Consider the following 14,712-nt stretch of genomic DNA (forward strand, 5'->3'; position numbering starts at 1 on the left):
CCAGCTCACATTAAACAATGATCATCAGTGATGGAGAAAACCATAAAAGGATTTTAAGTAAGGAGTGAAATAAAAGATTTGAGATTTCCCAAGATAAACTTTTCTTGCAGGTTACTGAATAAATTAGACAAGTGACAAAGAGGATTTGGAGGACTGGCTAGTAGGTCTTGTGATTATAACTGATTGAACAAGCTTGTGGCAGGAAGGATGGTGAGAAGTTTGTAATGAAGAGACTTTGAACAATTGTATCAATGGACCCCAGTGATTGATGTTGTGGTGAGAGGTGTGAGATAGAGGGGGAAAAGTGAGGATGCTTTATAAACCGCCAGCATAAGCAATTAAAATAGAGGAGGTGAAATTACGGATTAAGAAACACTAGTTGAAGAACACATTTTGGGTCTGCTTTTGACTACAATGAATTTGATCTGCTTGGGAGATATTTAAGCTTTTTCATGCATGTTGTAAGATATATACTATTGAACATAATAATTAATTTTTATACTAAAGGTACTTGTAATGAATACTGTTATAATAATAATTTAGAGGCAGATGATTTTATTTCATTAGATATATGAAAAAGACATTTTAAAAAGGAATTAAAATGGACATGAACTGGCATTTTTGATACAGTTAACAACTTTGACCAAGAAACTGGCCAAAGGTAAATGTTGAGAAAAATAAAATTTCTTCTGATTTCCAGATGAAAACAAGAAGCTGATGGAAGACACATTCTGAACTGGCTTAACACACCACTCTGAAACTGGAGGATATCAGCTGATAAGGTATTAAGTTCTCCCTTAGTTTCAAATACACTGGGCTCATAAATTATTAACATAAACAATGGATGTCCCATCAAATTACCATGAAGATAGCTAGATGTGCACTCCTCCACAAGTGCCGATGCCTCCAAGCACATCCTTCACCTGGAACTGTGAACTGAATAGATAAATGTGCTGGTTAAAAAGGTCTTTACATCTTTGAATTGTAATGATCATGATTAGTTGCTGAGCTAGCCCCCTCCCTGCCCTCCATCTTCCAAGAGTTATCACTACAAAAATAGCCATTTGGCTTCTGGCATAAGCTTTATCATAAAGCTTGACCCATATTGAAGGATCCAGGCAATTTCTAGCCAGACTTTTATTTCCTTCATTCACAGGAGCATGGTAGAGGCTTAGTATTTATCAAACCATAGCTTTTCCCCAAAGGAAAGGGAAATGGGAATAGACTAGCTGCTTCAGTAAGCAAAATAGGTGGATAACAAATAAGAGATGATTGGTAGTTTATCAGGGTCTCTTTGCTAAAACTCCTTGTCAAAAGGCTAAGGGAAGACATTGAGAGAAGGCAGGTGTGGGTGCTTTGAGAGTCTGTTAGATCTGTGTTCTTGAAGCATCTTGTACTTTTCCTAATGATGCTTATCTTACTCTACCTTGTAGTATAATTAAAAGGCAAGTTTTCTTCTTCTGAGGTAGTAAGTATAAACTTCAAATAGCAGATAGTAAAGAGTTAAAGGGCCTCTATGTGCCTACCCCAGCCAGCAGCATTTTGTCATGATTGATTGCAAGGCTGGTTGCAACAGTTGGGAGGCGTTTGGCCAGGAGGACCTTTTGAAATGGAAACAAGAAAAGACTATAGAGATGGAAGCCTATTGTTCCCTACAGCATGGTCTTCTTTGTGGCCTTGTGCCTGGCAACTCTTCTTTCCAATATAACACCAGTGGAGCAAAAGGCCTCAAATTGGGTGTAATGGGTAGTAAAGTTCAGTTAGGGGGCAGTTCAAATCTGCCAGACTGCAAATGTGTAATGTGCTTTGTGATCCAGGAAGTGATGGAGAGACTAGGCTTCTTCATAATTATTGTCAGGGATGTTCTGGAAGAACAATGTGCTGGTCACAATGGGAGCCATAAGGTTAGATCACTTGTCTGGGTGTATCTACTCAATGGGTAATTATAAGGATGGATTCAGACAATATGTTCAGGATCATTGGGTCATTGTAAATACTCAATAAGTGTTAGCTGTTACCATGATAAGTCAGACTGGTTAACAGGGCCAGAGAGGAGATATGACTGATAAGACAATTTAAACTAGCTATGTATAGGACAGTAATCACATCTGTTACACTCAGGCACTTGGCTAGGCATTTTACGTATCTCCCTTCACTCTCACATCAAGTATATGCAGCATTATCAACATCTCCACATGATGGAGGGAGAAATTACAGACTCAGGGAAGCTAAAACCATTTTCTCAAGGACACACAGCTTGTCAATGCTGGAGCCAGATTTAGAAGTCTGTCTGATTATGTGCTTCTTCCAAGGGCTAGTTTTTTACAGTACTAAGAGATCTGTGTTAGAGAGAAATGGGTTACAAGGAGAAAGTCTGAACTTTGGAACACAAGGAGAGAGAAATACAAAAATATAAGTGCAGGGGCCCCTCTTCGGTGCTCCCAGGACACTGTATGCAAGCTTCCGTGGCCCATTCCATACAGCGTTATACTTATGGATTTATTTGCATGGCCTTGTCTAGACTGTATACATCTGAAGACTAGGGAGATAACTTTCTATTCCCAGTGCCTTGTACGGTACCTGACACTTAGTAGGTGCACATATATGTTGAATGAGCGAATTTATTAAACCAAGCCCAGAATTGTATGATGGTATAGCATGCAAACAAAACACAAGTTGAATTAATGGCATTGCAGCAGAGATCTTTGTATAGCAAAGTAGCCTGTACTATAAAGAAATCAGTTTGGGTCAACCAGTTAAACAGAGTAATATACACAGTAACTTGAATGCAGATTCGTTTGTGCTCATCTTTGAATTCCACGAATTCTCAGAAAAATGCCTTTCACATTGTAGATAATTGCAATTTAAAAAATTGATTTCTAAAACTAAGATAACAGTTTAAATTAATGCATGATATTTGTATCTTGGTAGGAATTAATATTTCCATAGCTGTTGAAATTTAACGTCTTTAAATCTTAATATATGAAATATATATGCTGTTTGTCATTTCAAGGTTTAAGTTCATCTCAAAACCAAATCTAGTCTCTGGATTAAAAGGGAAAAATGGAAAAATTAATTCTAGGCCAAATGTTTAGATATTGGAGGAATATTTTGCATGATATAGAAACAGCTTAAAGTATAATATTTGATTTTTAAACCCCAAACTCAGTGCTACCATGAACGTCATATCTACCTTTGCAAATGGGCAAAATCAGGTACCCAGCATTCCTCTGATAACCTCGGTTAGTTTAGATTTGCAAATACAAATTGAAACAAGACAGAAAGCCCTTGGGATGCTGAGAAATGGTATTGATAATACTAAGACTCTGGTACTTCTACTGTGCTGGCAAAAAATACTAATAGGGTCAAGCAACTGAGAACTCAATGAGATGAAAACAACCAGGAGTAGGAAGGAGCAGACAGGGGCGAGGGTAGCTGGGAAGTTAGTATCAACTTCCATCTAATTTAGGATTTGGATTAAAAAGCAAAGAAGCTCAAACCTGCTTAAATCATGCTGCCATCTGTGGTTCTGATGTGGCATTTGGAAGAGTAAAAACACATGCTGGAAAATTACCAAGACAAAGAGAAATTCTGGAATCTCAGTACAGGATTTTCCTTTGTGGCTAAAAGGCTGAGCTGCTTTAGAAACATTTGGATTTCTTTTCTGCCTCATCTGTGCTGCAAGGCATCTCTTTTTAAGCATAGATTTTGCATTCTATATCAGAAGGAACCTCTGTGGATTAATCAGACATCATTTTCCAGGCTTGTCCAGAAGTTACATCATTAAGGAATATAAATACTAGTAGTCATTGATTATATAACAAGAGAAATTTAAAAAGTCTTGTTTAAGTGGCATATTATTTAATGAGCTGTCAAGTGTTCTCTTTAGCCCCAGTTTTCACGGAAATTATTTAATTCTAAGAAAGAGTTCAAAGCATTGAGGGAGATTGCATGTTTTCAGAGCATCTAAGCAGAGAAGCAAAGCAAGCAGGATCTGCATCTTTGAATAGAACATTTTTTTGTGTTACATGCACATCTGCATTTACACCTTAAAAAAGGTTTCCAAGAAGCTGGCTAAAATGAAAGACAATTTTAATTGAAAGAACTAATTTTTTGTTTTTTATATGCATGATTCTATTATGAATCAAAGTGGACTTTTTTTAGACATCAAAGGGAAATTATGTGATACAAAAATATAATGTAATACTATTTTCTGTGAACTCCCTGTATTATAAGAAGACTTTCTTTCAATTCAAAGGAGTTAAAAAAAATTAAACAATTCAAAGGAGTTTAAAAAATTTAAAAAAATTCAATTCAAAGGAGTTAAAAAAAATTCTTTTTGGACCAGGCTAGTGGTGGCAGGCATGGTTTAGAATGTGACAGATATCAATGAAAGTATAGTGCCCTCAACTCACAAGCTGCTTAATACCTTTCCTGTGTCACCTACAGTCCATTCTACTGTATTCTATATCACCCCCATTTAATTACCATCTCTCAGTGGCAGCAGTGCTGAGCCTCATGGTGAGGGAAAATAACTTGAACTTCAGAGCCTGAAGTGCTGGGTTCCACGACTGGCATTGTTTCTCATTAGTTAGGAGGTTGTTGGCAAGTTACTGAATATCTCCAAACCTCAGTTTTCGCGTTTGTAGAATAAAAACAGCATCAGCTACCACAAAGTTGTAAAAATTAAATAAGATACTTAGCAAAGCTAATTCCATTCATCCTTTTCCATCAGATAGCTACACATACCATCCTTTACAAAATAGCAGTCACCAGAGAACATTCAACATCACCATGAAACAGTGACATGGATAATAAACCATAACATTTCCTTTACTGTATTAATATTCCACAAGTATGCAGGAAAGAAAGATGATGTCCCTCATGAATAGTCTGAAGTGAGGAGTTGACACGGCAAATGTGTATGGCTTCTTTGTCAATGACACTTCATCACAATGTTAACAAAGTTCAAATAAACAGTCATTTTTTTATGAACTCCCCACCCACACACAAAATAGCACTGTCATAATACAAAGACCTCTTTAGATATGGTGCCCAAATTCTCTTTTCCCTCTTTTTTTTTTTTTTCAGTAACAGCACGCTGATTCTTGGGTGATAACTGCCTACTGTTATCATTTGAGATGGATCCAGGTCTAAAAACATTACATACCTAGTCCCCCTGGCCACAGTGTTTGGCTTGGGTGATCCAATTTGGTCTTTCAGCTGGGGCTGCAGGCAGGCAGGATGGTGTAGGCCTAGAGTCTTGCCCCTTTGAGGAGCCTGAACATGAAGCCCATGGAGGAAAGAAAAGTTAAACATCATGAGTCTTGACTTTTCTTGAACTCTTGAAGCTGCATGTGCAAAGCTAAGCCCAGCATGTTCTAGACTTTTCATTGTATGAGCCAAGAAACGATCTTTTTGCTTTAGCAAATCTGAATTAGTTTCTAATACTTCTAACTGGAAGGGTTTTGACTAACACTTCCAAAGATGTAGACCAACTTGGGGTTGAGGTAAAATTTAAATTTGGGATAAAATCACTTTTTTATTTGCAACCTATTTATGTAGCTATTCCATGCATTGTGTTATTTCTTTAATGCATTTAAAGCAAAATAATCTAGGCTATTACGTTATTTTCGTATTAGAGTTTCAATCTAAGAAGCACAGTAGGGTCTTGCATTATGAGGATAGAAACAGTATAGAGAATTTTATTTGAAGTATGTATAAGATAATTCTGCATCCACACCAGAAGCACCATAGCTGTGTGGGTGTGGTGGAAATTAGAACGTGACGACTGTGTAATTTCAACATGAACTTGAACAATTCTGGCAGTCCATATTGGAGGCTTTCCTCCCACACTAGAATGGGTAGACAGTGGTAAAGAGGTCAGATCACAGCAGAATGGGGACAACAAATTAATGGAATTTGTTATCCTATGGGTCCTTTAAGATAAATTAATAATGTGGAAAGACTTAAATTTATTCTTGTGAGATAAATAGCGAACTCTTGAAAGATAGAAGACAACTGGAGAAAAACCTGTAATCTTAAATGTCCACAGAGTACGTGAGGGGAGAGAAAAGACCCTCATGACTCACAGAGTCCTGAGTCTGGTTTAGCCTCCTCAACACTTGTGTGGTCTTGAGGCCACTGCCCAATATAGAGTCATGACACTGCTCCTGACATCAGTGTGGGAAATGCAGAATGAATCATTATTTTATTGCCTTTAAAAGACAATGAACAAAGTTGAAAGTAAAGTTCTAATATACATAGAAGTCTGCTTCTATCGTGATCACCAGGAATGTTCCTGAGGTAAGCCCCCAGGGTCATCTCATTCCTCAGTCTTTACTTGACAAGTTATCGCTCTCTTTGAAACACTCCGTTTCACTACCCGGATGCCGCCCTCGCTAGATGTTTGTTTTCCTTTACTGGATCCTCCCTTTCAGTCTCTTTGCTGGTTCTTCCTTGTCTTTTCAAAACCTAAAAGCTGGAGATGCCTCAACACTGAGTTCTCTCTTCTTTTTAATCTAATGTGTCTCCACAAGGGCAATTCCACTCAGATCAATGGCTTCTATTCTGTCTGTACACCCATGACACCCCAATTGATATCTCCTGGTGGAATTTCCGCCTGAAAGTGGGGATCCTTGTTTCTAGTTGCCTACCTGACATCTCCCCTAAGATGTCTGACAGGTACCTTAAGCTTACCACGTTCAAAGCTGAGCTCCTGATATTTTCCTGCAAGCCTGTTCTTCCTGAAATTTTCTTGCTAGTTAATGTCCTCTCAATCTTTTTAGCTGCTCGGTCCAAAATGTTGGTGTCATCATTGACTCCTGTCTTTCTCTCCTGTATTGTATTAAATCAATCCTACCAAGTCTTTGAAATGTATCCAGAATTTGGCCACTTTGTTATGACATTTGTTGCTCCCATCCTGGTCCAAACCACCACCGTCACTCACTTTGGATTACTAAAATGGCTTTCTGGTTGCCATTGAGATCTTGCTTTTGTCCTTCCTAACACTCACAACACATAGCCAGAATGGTTTCATGTAAGTCAGGTCTTGATTCTTAGCTCAAAACTCACCAATGGCTTCCAACTCAGAGTAAAAGCTGGTGTCCTTGACTTTACATGATCTGACCCAGTTACCTCTTAAAAATAATCTCCTTTCTAGTTGGTATGCTGTTCATCCTACTCCAGCTACACTGGCCTCCTCCATATTCCTCTAATAGGGCAGACATATTTCTGCCTCCAGACCCTAGTATGTTCTGTTTCTGCTGCCTGGAATGTTCTCCTATCAGATATTCACAGGGGAGTTCCTTAACAACCTCAGATATTTACTAAAAAGTGGCCCTAGTGAGTTTCTTTCCTGGTCACTCTAAAATTTCATTACCTTACACAGTCCTTCACAGCCCCTTTCTCTTCTGTTGGTACTTTTTTTCCTTAAAGATAACAAATTTTTAATTCCAAAAGAATTTTAGGCTCCAGTAGGATATTAGAGAAATAAGGTCCCTGGTAACAGACATTCCAAGTGGTGGATTTGCTGTTGTAAAGGCATGATCACCTTCTGATGACTTGACCATGCACTAATATCCCTGTCCACTGTCTGCTGGCGTGGGGAGGAGTTTTCAGACCCAGAAAGCCTGGCCCATGGCAGGTAGAGGGCTTGGCTGCCATGTTAGTGTGCTGAGACTGCTGCACAAAAGTACTGCAAACTGGGTAATTTAAACAACAGAAATGTATTGTCTCATGCTTTAGGGGACTAGAAGTCTAAGGTCAAGGTGTTGGCAGGGTTAAGTCTTTCCGAGGGCTGAGGAAGAATCTAGATTCTGGTGGTTTGCTGGTAATCTTTGGCATTCTTTGGCTTGTAGAAGCGTCACCCATCTCTGCCTTCATCTTCACAGACATTCTCTGTGTGTGTGTATTTCTAAATAACTCCTTTTGATAAGGCCATGAGTCACATCAGATTAGGGGCTCACTCCATGTTAGTATGACCTTATTTTAGCTAGTTACATCTACAAAGGCCTCGTTTTCAAATAAGGTCACATTCTGAGGTACTGGAGGTTAGGACTTCAACATATGAATTTTGGGAGGGACACAATTTAACCCATGACAGCTACTGTCTTCACATCTCCACAGGGATGTCCAAGTGTTCCTGCAGGGGAACAAATGAAGAACAGCAGGAGGAGCTGTATGGAGCATAGAGATTGACTTAGCATTAGGAAGAATTTACATATTGGCTCCCTTGAGGGGAGGGGAGCACCCATTACAGGAAAACAGCAGACACCAGATGACCATCTGTCAAGAATTTTGTGGAGCAGATTCATATCAGGAGGAGAGCTGTAAAATCCTTTTAGCTCTGGAATCTGAAGTGACACCAGCTAGCAGGGATGCCTGGGTTTACCTGCAAGCCAAGCTAGTCTACAAAGCATCTTGGCTCAAGATTATTGGGCTCATGGCCTCATTTCACAGGCTCAGTTGTCCTTGTGCCATTGGCCTTGACAATTTCGGTCCTCTGGGCTGACCTGCCTGATCCCCCAAATCTGGAGAGCCCTAAGAAGCTGTGTCCTCCTGCATATTTTGCAAATATCAAGCATGGGATTTTAAACTGTGGGAAGATGCCAGGAGGCAGTCAAAGACCTCCAGTGTGAATTCTTATTTGTGGAAGGAGTGGCTCACCTACCTTCATAAACCAGTGGTGCATGAATAGGGGCTTTATTGGTGGGGCTTGGGAAGCTGTGACTGAGCCCAGCATGCAGACTGTGAGGGCTTGGTGCAGCTACCAGGAGACAGGGATGAGGGGACCAGCCTCCGTGGGCCCTGGTGCTTGGGGCATTTTGTCCCTTCTCAGTTCTTAGGGGCAAGCGTACATGAAGAAGGCTCAGCACTTAAAAACTGCGGCATGACCTCATAGATTCCGACAGACTCCCTGGACCTTTCTGTCATAGTCAGTGCAATCTTTCTCCTGCAGAATGTCACTGAAGACTATCCTTGACTTCAGGCCCTCAGCAGCAAACCCAGCCTAGGGCTGGAATCACATGGTTTGAAGCCCTGACACTCAAACTCTCCTGTGGTTTTGAACTTCTCTCTGTCTTTGGCATTGTAAGATTTGATGGGGCCACTCGGAATCTCAATGGAGTTTTCTGTGTGCACAGCTTGTACGTCTGGACCATGAAGGAGCTGCCATGGCCTCTATTTAGTGCCACACTGTCCATCAGTGGATGTACTGCCACTTCTCTGAAATCATCTTATTTTCAGGTACCACTGGAAGTCTTCATCCACAGGCCAGCAGCAGGTGACATTCTCCAGCGCAGCTTTGAGCTGTGGTACAATTTTCCCTATCAGGGTCTGGCTCAGCCCAGTGCTGGCTGCAGTCACTTATTTGTGCTTTATCCTTTGTGAATAACACTAATATAGTACATATTTTATTTTATCATGTTTATTATCTGCTATATTATAAACTCCACAGGGAAAACAGTTTTTATCTCTTCTGTTTTGTCTGTTCCCTTTACTGCTATACTCCTGGCACTTAGAGGAGTACTTGACCCATGCTTAGCACATTTTTATAAGTGAATACAGAGCAACATTTGGAGGCTTCTGTCTGCTACATGTGAGCCCTGTAGTTGCTGGGTGTCACTGTGACTGGGACGTGGAAACTTGTTGGGCAGTGGTACGAGCAGCCGGGTTGGTGGCGGGGACACTGGCATCATCTATTCATCAACTGGGATAGAAGTACTGGTGTAAATTGGCCAAAAATCAGCTCTGGGGACTTCAACAATTCCTGAATTTTCCTACCTCTGCACCTTTGCTTACGCTGTGCCTTTTAGATGATATGACTGCCCCTTCTCCATAGGTTCCTAATAAAATTTTACTTATGTTCAAGATGTAGTTTACAATCAATTTACCTTCTTATATCACCCAAATAAGAATAAACTTAAAGTTTTCTCCCAGCTTCATTAGGGCATATTTGACAAAGATTGTTTATATTTATGGCATACAACTAGATGTTTTGATAAATGTATACATTGTGAAATTATTAAATGAAGCTAATTAACATCCATCACCTCACATACTTAACATTTTTTTGTGGGGAGAACATTTGAGATCTAATCTCTTAACAACTTTCATGTGTGCAATACGTTATTATTAACTGCAGTCACCATGCTGTACAATAGGTCTCCAGAACTTATTTATCCTGTCTAACCAAAACTTTGTACCCTTCGTACCTACCAGAGCATGCTATATTTAACAAAGGAGACAATATTCATTTAGTTGTTAATTCAGTCGTTAATTAACGTATTCACCGAACAGATATTTTCCAAGTGTTTGGAATACGCCAAGCACTAGACTATACGCATTCTACTTCTGAAGGTTCTTTTCTTAACTGTTCAAAGGAAAAAAACAAAGCAAAATGGAAGCCTGTAACTCATCCTGCCTTGTTATCTTCCGTGAGCAGGACTAGGTCCATTTCATGATATACACTCTCTGGAACAGGGAAACTCCTAGGGAGAAAAAAAAAACACAAATAACTTGAACCATTTTTTCCATGTCATTTGGACAGAATAAAAACACCTTTTGAGGAGGTAAATTTAAATCATTCAGCTTCCAAAGTACAAACTGTGAGAAACTGAATAAGACTTACTTCATGTTCTCTTAGTATTTTATTTGTTCTTTATTTGTATACATCCCCCTCCACAATGATTTAAAAGAACTTGAGGGAACATTTGAAATATACATGAGAGAGAAGTGAAAGGCAAAAATAGAATAAGAAAGCAGATTAAATAGGAGGTTAAAATTAGAAAAAAAGCTAATTAAAAATACAGGATATGCAGGTGAACAAAATTGTAGCTGAACACTAACTTTGAGATTGAGTTGCCTAATAGCCAAAGTGAAAAAGTTTCTTTTCACAATTTTATACCTATTGGAAACTAATGATATCTGAGAAGCTCAGTGCAAATAAGATCCCCATAGAATAATTCATCCTTTCTTTTTCTCAGGCGGAAATATATACTTTCTTTTTGGGAGAAGTTTCCCTGACCATTAAATATATTTAAAAAGTTGAATACTTTGAAAATAAAACTGCAACAATTACGGTTAACTATCAACCTATTTATATTAAACTATTTAAATCTTTGGATGATTTCTTTTAGTCTATAAACATTTAGGGAATGCTTTTTTTTTTGGTTTTTGGTTATAATATGAATAGATATTTCAGTAATCCAGTATGCAGTTCCTCATTATTTGATATTATACACTCAGATTTACACAGTTTTCATGGTTGTGATGGCTCATTTTAGGTATTGACATTACTGAATTACAGGATAATTAGAGAGCTGGTAAAGCATTCTTTCTAGTCATGTCTATAAGTTTCCAGAGGAATTTGACATGTGAGTTGGTGAACTGAATGGGGAAGACCCATCCTCATGTGGACAAGCACCGTTCAATTAGCTGGGGGCCCAGATAGAACAAAAAGTCAGAGAACCTCTCCCTTCTCCTCTGGTCCTTGGATATTAGAAATCTAGGTTCTCTGATCTTCAGGTGTTGAGACTTGTGCCGGTTGCCCCCTGGTTCCCAGGCTCTTCAGCCTCAGGCATAAGAGTTACACCATCAACTTCTTGGTTTGGAGGCCTTTGAACTTGTACTGAGCCCTGCTGCCATTCTCTCTGGATCTCCATCTTGCAGGTGGCCTATCCTCAGCCTCCATAATCCCATGAGTTAATTCTGCTAATACATCCTCTCTCCTCTCATGTATTTATCTAACTCTATATCCTGTTGGTTCTGTTTCTTTGGAGAGCCCTGACCAATGCAGATTTTAAAATCAAGAATGAGGACTCTTGGCAGCACCCACATGGTGCTAATTCTGCAGGCACACTGAGTGCATGAGCTATGAAGGCAAGCCTGCCTCCCTCTAGATTTCAAAGGATGCTACAGAGACCTGACACAGGGGCAGAACCACTGCAGAGAGTTACACTAGAGGGCAATGCCTAGTGGAGCCACTGGGTAGGTTCCACCTCTGAGATCCCAGAATTGTAGAGCAACCAGCTTACAATATCAGCCTGGGAGGGCTGCAGGCTTGAGGCTCCAACCCATGAGAACAGCTGCATGAGCGGAGCCCAGCAAAGCCAGGGAGGGTGTTGGGGCCAAGGCCTTGGGGAACCAACCCCCATCCCAGTGTTCTTAGAAGTCACTACATGGAATCAAAGGAGATTATTCTGAAGCCTTAGAATTTAGTATTGTTTTTCCTGTTGGATTTTGTACTTACTTGGAATCCGTTTCCCCTTTCTTCTTTGCTGTTGCTTTCTTTTGGAATGGGAATCCTGTGCCTGTCTGCCATTTTGGGACGTATCATTGTTGAAGTGAACTTAAATCACCTGACTGAGGTAGTGTTTATTAGTTTTCTCTACTGTAAAGTTATTATTTTTTTCTCCATTTTCATTTCCTTTTTCCTTATTGACTTCTCTTTGAAAGGAAGTCAATATGTGAAGCCCACACCGAAGCCCACACGGAAAGAGTGGGGAGTTACGATGCATCTCCCTGACAGCAGAGTATTTACACAAAGTATTTGGAATACTTTCATGTGGGATGTTTGTCTCTTCTCTCCCATTCATTCGTGTAGTCAATTGTTTATTGAAATCAGTTTGAACTCATGGATATTTTCTTTATGCTTCAGGTTATAATCCAGGACTACTCTACTTGTTTTGTTGCTCATTTTTTTTTCAGCTTTGGCCATTGGGAGCACTTTCAGTTGGCTCCTGTGTCCCTTTGACATACTCCCATCATTGTGTGCATGTGCATGTGGGTATGTGTGTGTATGTGCACATGCGCTTCACACTTTCTTACTTTTTGACACAATAATGTACTCCAGGCTCATGTTGTATTTATCCTGCCCCAGTTCTAGAATCAGCCACTTCTCTAAGGAATACTATTCCTTTTGTTAGAAGTATTAAAAACCCAAATCACAATGCTAGGTGTGCTTTTTGCTACTGGGTGTCATTACTTCTAAGCCCTCTCAGCAGACAGAACAAGGATATATGTGTGTATACTAACTCATGTATATATAGGTAACTATAAGTGTTTATGTAACCATCTAATCTATGTAAAGCTATCATAAGTACTGATATCTTCAACTGTAATCCACTATTACATAAACCGTTCTAGCTTCTTATTATTTTTTGTTTTCTAAATTTATTTTTATTTCATTTTTGTTTATTATATTTACCAGTTTCTATATTCTTGTTTATTTCCAAACTCACACTCCAACAGTGAGAAAACTGGGTCACCTCCCATATCCACTTATTTAATTGTTCAGTGCCACTATGCATGTATAGCAGTATTAGAATTGCTAACCAATACTCTTCTATGAAATAAATGTATTAATTAGAATACTGTACTTCAGCATAGTTTTTTTCCCCATTAGTCCTACAGACTCTACTCATTTTCAAAGTTTCTTTGGTCAATAATGCATCCCCACCTTTTCCTTTAGTAAGGTTGTTTCATCCACTTGCAATACAGTTAGATTATCTTGCCATGTTCTGTATTTCATTCTGTCATCTCCCAACGTCCTAAAGATCTTTAAAAATTTACATACATCCATGTCCACTCTTTGTGCTGTAAAGTTCTGTGAGTTTCCACAAATGCATGGTGTCATGTGTCCATCATCACAGTATGAAACAGAATAGTTTTATGCGATAAAAATTCCACTATACCTCACCTATTTAATCCTTCCTACCTCATGCTCCTCCCCAACTCCTCCCCCTTATAGTCTGGCAATCACTTTTTAAAGATACTTTCTATAGATTTTAAAATGACTTAAGCTGCTATAAATATTTACATAATCCTAAACGTCTAGGAGTGTGATTGCCAGATTTCATAGTAAGATTACATTTAGCTTTGTAGGAAACTGACATACTGTCTTCCAAAACGGACGCACTATTTTGAATAGTGCATGAGTGCATGAATGAATGAGAGTTCCTGTTGCTCTGCCTCCATGACAGTAATTTGTATTGTCATTTCTTTTTGGATTTTAGCCATTCTAATAGGTGTGCAGGGGTATGCATGGTTTCTGGCTGGAAGTCTAATGCTATATCTGAGTCTGGTTCTGATGCTTGCTTTGTCTATTCATACTGTGTTTTTTCATAGAATGCTTTGTACTATTTTGTTGAAGAGAGATATGATGTATTGAGTGGTAGGAACGGAGGTAAATACTGCACTTTTACTTTGAGGTTATATAAATCTGGCCAGGACTTGTGCCATGTTTAATGTCTGCTATGGTGGTAGGTGCCAGAGGCTTTAAATTCCTTTATTATCCTCATTTTTGTTTGTCTTGTTGACTTTGGGCTTCCCTACGTACTTCTTCTGAGGGAAAATCTTAGTCTTGCTGTTGTATCAGTTTGAATCTACTGTTATTATACTGGAGCCCTATTGCAGTGGTAGTAAGCTATGAGGGAGGGAACATATTTTATAATCTGATGATTAAATTTCAGCTTTTGGTGGGCCTGAGTTCCTGGGCTGTGACCTTAATAAGTGTTTCTTAGCCTTTTTACTTCCCTTAGGTGAGACAGCAATGCCAAAAAGGGCTGGAGTAGGAGAAATGCCTTGCTCCAAATGAGCAAATACATTTGTAAACAAATAGTTATTATTTGAAACATATTAAATTCTTACTAAAGAGGAATAAATTTTCTAGCAAATACTGAACTGTTTGAAGCTACTCAACTGTTGTTGGCC

General features: G+C 39.1%; 1 long non-coding RNA gene across 2 annotated transcripts in view; it reads left to right on the plus strand.

Annotated features, from left to right (window-relative positions):
• LOC135272079 (uncharacterized) overlaps positions 1 to 784 on the plus strand; it is a 56,792-nt gene extending 56,008 nt beyond the window's left edge. For both annotated transcript variants that reach the window (XR_010340186.1, XR_010340185.1), the window contains exon 3: positions 701 to 784. This is a non-coding gene — a long non-coding RNA (uncharacterized LOC135272079). The remainder of the gene's footprint in view (positions 1 to 700) is intronic.
• Positions 785 to 14,712: the final 13,928 nt, after the last annotated feature.

Source organism: Aotus nancymaae, unplaced genomic scaffold, assembly GCF_030222135.1.
Source record: "Aotus nancymaae isolate 86718 unplaced genomic scaffold, 86718_ANA_hifiasm-v0.15.2.pri h1tg000103l, whole genome shotgun sequence".
Classification (NCBI taxonomy): Eukaryota; Metazoa; Chordata; class Mammalia; order Primates; family Aotidae; genus Aotus; species Aotus nancymaae.